We start from the raw sequence: 8,034 nt of genomic DNA, 5'->3' as shown, positions 1-8,034 counted from the left end.
GGTTGGTCCTCGATTAATTTTTCGACACTAAACATGAAAGCTGTGTTGCCAGAGCTAGGGCACGTTCACTAAGCGGGGTGGGAATGAAAGCCGCTCGGTGGTCCGGAGTGGTAGAGGCAAAACGTGGCCACAAAGGCACTATTCGGTCTTTGCAGGACCAGAACAAGCGCCAGATGTTCGAACCGTGGCAGATCTATGCGGCCTTTCATGAACACTTTTCTCGATTGATCGGGACGAATGGTAGGACGGATAACAGGAAAGACTCAGTATCTACCTGGACGGCCTGACGGGACTTTCAGCGAGCGAGGAGGAGTGCTGCGAAAGGTCGATAACAGCCGCGGAGATACAGGAAGCGATGAAGAGCTGCACGAGAAGTAGATCGCTGGCTTTGAATGGTCTGCCTACGGGCCTTATATTTTGCAGACGTCTACCCTAACTGGCAACAAAATGGGAGCATTTCCACTTATGTCTGTCAAGGGGCGATAGTACTGCTGAGAAAGTATCCAAACAAAGGGGACATTTTAGAGAATTTCACCCTTCTCAATGAAGAGTTGAAGATTTTGGCCTAGAAATTGGCGCTTGTCATGGACAAGCCGATTGGCAAGGCGTAAACATGCGCCATCCCAACCAGGACTATCCACGACAACCCCCACCTCATGCGCTACATCATAGAATAGATGGGTTATGAAGCTGGAATGGATGGGTCTTTGATCAGTTTAAATCTCTTGATAGGGTAGACCATCGATACTTGGCAGCTGTTGTCACTGCAGCCGGTTTCGGTCCGCTTTTCTGCGGTTCGATCGCTGATTTCTACAGTAGCATCTGCTCGGTTGTTGGAGTGAGTGGTCACCTCTCAGAAAGATTTAGTATCTTGCGCTCGGTACTTAAAGGGTTTCCTCTCTCTTACCTTCTGCATGTGCTGACTTTTGAATTACTGCTGCAGAGACCAGAGGCTACGAGGGGCGTCCCGCGTGATCTTGAATGTGGGAGAGGCGAGTCTGTTTAAGCCGACGATGCCACCATGACAGTGTCGAGCTACAAGCATATAGACCTTATTGACAACACACTACAAGAATATGAATCGGTGGAGATGCAAGCCCATGCTGGCTAACATGCTTGGGGTCTGGATCGGTACAGACCACTAGGTGGCGAAAAACTGGGACGAGGTGACAAACAGGTTAGCCAGTCTCACCTAGAAATGAGCCGAGAGGAAGCCGTCCCTGAAAGGTCGAGTTGAGGTGTAGAATGTGTACATCACATCCGTCATCTATTACCGGTTGACCGTCGTCCCCTGATCCGTTTGCGGCTTGACCAAGCTTCTGCGCTTAATTTTCCGCTTTCTGTGGAAGGGGCGTGTTCCACTTCGTCGGGTGGTCTATCTGCTGTGAACAGCTGCTGAATGGGAACCTGGGCATGCCATCTGCTAGAAACGCCCTTCTGCAGCTCCTCTTTTTTATTAAGCTACAATCCTAGATTAGGCGTATATAGAGGAGGGGCGCTTGGAACCTCCAGTGCCGTCAAGCGCTCACAGCCCTCTACCGGGCGGGCAGTGCAGTCGGGGTTAATCCCACTCTAGGGTTAGTGGAGGGTAAGTGCGAAGACGTTCTTGGGAAAACTCAGGGCATCGACGGTCTGTTTCGGATAACTTTCGGGCCTGAGCCTATGGTTAGTTTCCAAAATTCCTTCGGCTAGCAGTGGTACTGAGGGGTGCTGCACACCCCACATAAATTTTACAGGAAGTGCCGTCAGCTGGGTCTGCCCAAGGTGCGCGCAGAGCGACAAAACCGTTCTGCACTACCTCGTCCACTGCCCTAGCATTGTTTACCTGTGGGTTATGTCGAACACATGCTGTCAGGTGTAGGGCGGATCCTGCTATCAGCTGAATCCATAGTGAAGGTTACCCCGCCACCCTCCTTTGGCCGGTAGGGGCAGGTAATTTTTATTTGTCGTGTGTCTGTAGTGACAGAGATAGTATGGTGGATTCGTTTGAAAGGTCTAATGCCAGACACTTTCCTGTTTGGCCAACAACAATATAGCATCGAAAATATATGAAGGCAACGTTCCGTTGCTAGAATTTTCAGTACTCTTAACACTTGAACCACGAAAGAGATCAATGACAAGAGAAGGCAACATCGTTGTTGCCGAGGAGACTTTCAGCTCTACCACCACCGCCAGTGGCAACTACAAATCCATCGACACTAACACCACCACCAATATCAATAATGAAAAAAGCAAGTACAAGGGAAATGAGCCTTGCTTATCTGCAATTAACTGTTTCGCTGTCGCGACGCAGAAGAGAAAAGAAATTTTTATACAGGAAAATGAATTCAAAATTTCAAAATGCATGTTAGAGAAATGTAGGCGAAATATGAGATTGAATATCTCTGGAAATGTTCAGCAGCATATTCGTGGACATTACGATACAAAACAATTGAAACAAGAACTCGAAGAATAGAGCAGTCGGCTCACCTGTAGATAGGAAAATGTCTGCAACCAATTTGGGAGACGAAAGCTTATATAACTACGGGGAAAACATGGGACTGTCTAAGTGAGGTTCACCTGAGAAGAAAAGGCCAAAAAGCAATCAACTACAAAACCCTATCGAGTGATGAACTTATTTTCACCCCCATTTACCTTGACCGAAGTGTGTTTAAGATAGAAATATTAAATACACGTTCAGAAATCAAAACCTGTTGACTGGTGGCAACGGTTCTCTTTGATATAAAAGACAAAACCAGTATTCTGCAGACACAGAGAATAAATACACAGACAGAACTGGTTAGGATAACATACGTAAGTGTCGAAGTCATCCCGAACATGATAACCCTGAGATAGCACAAAGCTTCAGGTTGCTGTTCAGTGAAGTAGACTGAGATGTCACCTGTGCGGTTACACAAATCACCTGAAAGCCAACACATCTGCAGACACCATGAACTCCACCACCACCACCACCACCACCACCACCACCACAAAAACAACAGCAAAAACAGCAGGAATAGTATGAACAGAGGCAGGTGGCCACAACATCACGAAAAACTGGACCGAATCGAACAACTGCAAAAACAACAGAAATAACAATTACAGAGACATCCACAGCAGCAGCACCACCACCACCAACAACAACAGCTTCTTCAACAAAATACTGCATACCTCCTACCGTTATATTTCTCCTATCTTCGGATCACGCAAACATGTCCTTTAATGAAGGGGATGGGCAGGAGCCTAAATAGTAAACGGTCACGAAAACCAAGAAAAGAAGAGCAAAAATAACACACACGAAAACCTGGCTGATATGAACAAACGGGGGAGATACATTCTCGAAACAATGCTGAAGCACTGTCCCCATCCACAGCTACACTAACATTGTATCATCCCCATCACTACCAAAACCACCGCCAGTATCACAGACCCCACCACCACCATTACAAGCCGAGCCTAATTCACACACAACATTCTGTTTACAAACCCGAACGCGAATAACATTTCAGCATCAGCTTCTATAAACACTTCCATAAACACGACCAACAATGCTCTAATGGAACACATGCACAACGATACAGACATCACTCAGAGTATTTTTCTTACACAGACAACCAAAATACCTACACATCTATAAATCGTACAAAGGACACAAAACACATATAGCACTATACAAAACAAAATACCCTGATGGAGTAAGAAATTTTACGAAACACGTTTCCAAAATATATTGTTATATTTCGGGATGGTCATTTTTTTTTTATTTTGCCAAATAACCACACGCACTATACATTCGTTCTCCACTTCAGCTTTATTATTATTCTTATTTTAGTGTCCTTTGCTTGAAATCTTTCGTCACTCAGCTTGTGACATCATCAATGACTATTCATCCCACGTCTCCCCGCTGTCCTCTTCAGTCTATTCTGTCTTTCTCCTCCTGTCCTGTTTAATCCATTCTATCTTTAATGACCACAGAAAGACATAATGAACTAAACAGGACAGGAGGAGACGTGTGAAATTGAGAGTGGCAGAAGTGCTCATAAGAATTGTGATGAAAGATTTCAGACAAAGGACTCTAAATTATGAATAATATTAAAGTTGAAGTGAAAATACGAGTATATAGTATGTGTGGTTATTTGGCAAAAATGAAAAAGACCACCCGAAATATAACAATAACTCTTAAAACACACGCTTTCACTTCAGAATTGTTCCAAATCAAATACGTAAACATTTACAGAAGACATTACAAAGAACTGGTTGTGGAAATGCTTACAAAGAACAAGAGGGGCGGAGCATCTATCCCTAATTAAACCACAGTAAGTAACACACTTCTCTATTCTCCGTCTAATATTGCCTTGCTCCGAGTAGACAGTATAAATGCACGCGGCTTGGTGTTGACTTAGAAAGAGGGCCACTTACTCAATAACCTCAGGTTACAAAATTTAGATGTCGTGACTGCCAGTGAAACCAAACTCTCCGACCGACGAGCTTTCGTACTCCATTTCGGTGGATACGAGATTTACTTGTCTCCATGCTAGCTGGGCATAGGGAATGGAGCTTCGTTGTTATTCCGAAGAGGTCTTGATCTTAAGATAAGGTCTTGATCTTGAAGTCTTGATCTTAAGATCTTAAGACTTTCCTAGACCCAGAAGGTAAGTTGGCAGTCCTGCATGTGAACAGTAGTGGTGGGAGCTGTTTACACCCCGACAGGGGATAGACAGCCTGATTTCTTATGATGTCTAGAATTTTTTCCTAGTAATGTTTCTATCTTTAGTTCTAATGGGTGACTGGAACATCACCCTGGAGGCTAGCTTAGATTTTGGGGGCCAGTTGTTGGAATCTTCTTGCAATATTCAACCACTTGAGAACAAAATTGTTGGGAGGTAGCAATTCCCTGTCTGCCTTCACTTTCCTTTTCAAAGGAAACATAGGGCTTGGCCAAAGAGGAAAGTATCTGTGTTCAGACTTTCAATCTTGTCCATCTCACAACCGCATTCGCTAAGATCACCTGGCAAAGAGACGCAGCCTGTCCTTCCCAACCAATTGAACTCAACTGATAGCCGCCTCAGTCTTGCACTTGAGAGCATGTGTTCGACATAAACCCACAAGTGTAATATGCACAGACACTGGACGAGAGTGTGCAGAACATATTTGTCACTCCGCAAACACCTCGGGTAACCTCGACTGACGGCATTTCCATGCCTGTGGAGTTTATTCCGAACCAGCAATGCCCCCGACATTACTGCCAGGTGAATAATTTCTGAAAATTATTCACGCCCAAAAGTCCTCCGGAACAGTCCAGCCAGCTGATTCTCATCGACGCCCAGTCTTCCCGATAACGTAGTCGTACGTGACACTAAAGCTCTATGGAACGTCTGAATGGAATTTCCACCGACCACATTGCCCATCTGACGTAGGTCTATGAGTGCCTGAAGATACTCTAGGTGTCAGTCGCCCTACATCGGTGTACGCTTGATCAAGTACTGCAGTTAAGTCAAAAAGACGAACTGTGGAAAATCCTATCTAGCCAAGTGTGACCACGTCTACTTGCCTACAAGGAAGCGTTGGAGATGTCGTAGTCTCCACGCATGTCTGCGTATCTGCAGTCACGACATGACCAGCCCTTTCTTTAGTGGGCTTTGATAGCAAAGGGTGTTCCTGACCAGCAGAATGCGTCACTTTCCGAGAATGTGTAAAAAATGTACGCTCTAGTTTGGTCAAACTTAAACTGAAGCATGGGGTGACGGTCTGGCGGTATTATATGATTGGTGCGATGAAAGTATTCGCTACCTCTGTCCGATCTTTCAGGGACAGCTTTCTCTCAGCTCTGTTCTGAGTGAGATAGCTCACTCTACTCATCATCTCGTCCCAATTCTTTTTCACCTGTAGATCCAGACCAAACCGAACCTCACAAGGTGCTGCGCTGCAGACCCACCGACTTATCTTGGCTGTTTTCACAGCCACGTATTCTTTTAAAGCTGTGCTGTTCAGGTCTATGTGCCTTTTGTTCGACATTTTGGCAGTGACGTCGTCTGCGTATACCAACACGGTTCTCCCAAGTTCATGTTTGCGCGGAATGTTTCTTAACGCCTCTAATTTCCGCAGTAGTGGCTCTAGAGTCAGTAAATAGGGAAAACAAAAACGAGATGGAACACACTTGACGGACCAAGGTTATGATTTCACCTGGCTCCTATAGGTAATCTACAAATATCGCTGTGAAAATCCAGCTACGAGAACAGCCGCCAAGTATTGGTGGTCGACCCTATTGATCCAAATTAATCAGGGCCCCACCCATAGAAATTTCTCCACCCATCCTGCAATGGAGACTGTCGTGGATGGATTGGCTTGGGATGGTGTATATTTATACATTTCGTCACAGGCGCCAACCGCTAAGACTATTGCCAAGATTTTGAAATCTGCGTTCAGTAGACTTATGGGCCTAAAATGTTCTATTTGATTCCTCTTGCTTGGGTCCTAGAACAAGGAATGTTTCCGTACAGCAGCCGGTTGCCGTATATAGTTGTTAGATGTACTCCAAACAAGTCAGGGATATAAAGTAAAGCTCGTAAAGTAGACCATCCAAACCAGGTGACTTGTTCCCCCGTGCATTTCATCATCGCATCCTGTACTTCAGCAGCTGTTACCGGTATTTAGCTACGCTCCTTTCCGAGAGTTATGGCATGGCATCGAGGTAGGTACTGAAGTTCATCCTGCGTTCCGGACTCCAGGATGTAGGAAGTACTGATGTGCCGTGTGCCCATCTCGATCTTTCAAATACAGAATTATGACTTCGCTTTCACGGCGCGCCTCTGTCACTCGGGCCCATCGAACGGCTTTCGTTCCCTCGTTTCTTAGAGTACGCGCCTTAACTTTGACAGTGAATCCTTCGTGCTTAACGTTGAAGAATCAGTCATGAGCCAATCTCACTGCCAGAGACTCGGTTGCTATGCTTTTTCCAAGCCCCTTTTCTACGAAGTGTATCTATGTCGACCGTGCGAATCACAAATTGGTCGTCTGTTTAGTAGACGATTTCAAAAAGTGGACAACTTATGCTGTCCTTACCTACAGGCCTTCAGACTACTCTGTCTAAATACAACCTTGATGTCCAGATGCGCCGTGACCCTGTCCACACTGGTACATTCGGGAAATTTATTCGGTACATGTCAGAAAGTTGATGTTTCGTCTTTTCATTTGACAGATACGATTTCGGTTTGTTTGTCCTGATATATGTACATTTTTCTACATATGTATCACATTAAAAATGTCTTTCAGTTAATGTTTCTTTCGGGGTATATGTTTCACACAATGGGTTTTAATCAACTTTTACAAATATTTCTAATCACCAAATACCGACTCATTAACAACATCTGACTATACTCTAGTAGTGTAACCATTACTGAGTCAATGTTTGCAGTATTTGTTTTTAAATTTATACATGATTATTATACAAAATATTTTACATGGGTGTGACAGTTTGTATTTCCTCTTCATATCAGCAGATACATTTTATATGTATTATATTTTCGTTCTTAAACAGACTTCAACGTTTCGATAAAAGCCCCTTGCGTTGCAACAGTCTTGTAGAAGCGATTTAATGAATTAGTTGGAAACTTAATAATGTATAGTTCCCATTTAATATATCTCAGGAACTCGGACTGAGTAGCCCAAAGATCCTTACTCGACCTTTCGGTATATGTTCAATCTGCGATTGCTCATTAAACATATGTACAACTTTCATTCAGGATTTACTGATCAATAATATCGTTGGTATGTGTAGATCGAATACACAAAACATTTTACTGCACGTTTTCATATATTGGAACATTTGAATTTCGAAATAATAAGTGTTTGAGCATGGGTGGTTGTAAATATGCACGAATTTATTTATGACATGCATTAAGAAACACTGTTACACGCAAAAGGATACTTTCGTTTCTGTGAATATTTAGTTTCAGCTGGTAGCTGAATAATCACAGATCTGACATGTGTGTGCATAAGTTACGAACACTTAGGCACTCATTCATTCTCTCACATGAATTATGTATGTATACATAT

The sequence above is a fragment of the Octopus bimaculoides genome, chromosome 5, assembly GCF_001194135.2.
Source record: "Octopus bimaculoides isolate UCB-OBI-ISO-001 chromosome 5, ASM119413v2, whole genome shotgun sequence".
Lineage (NCBI taxonomy): Eukaryota > Metazoa > Mollusca > Cephalopoda > Octopoda > Octopodidae > Octopus > Octopus bimaculoides.
This window is presented reverse-complemented; position numbering follows the sequence as displayed.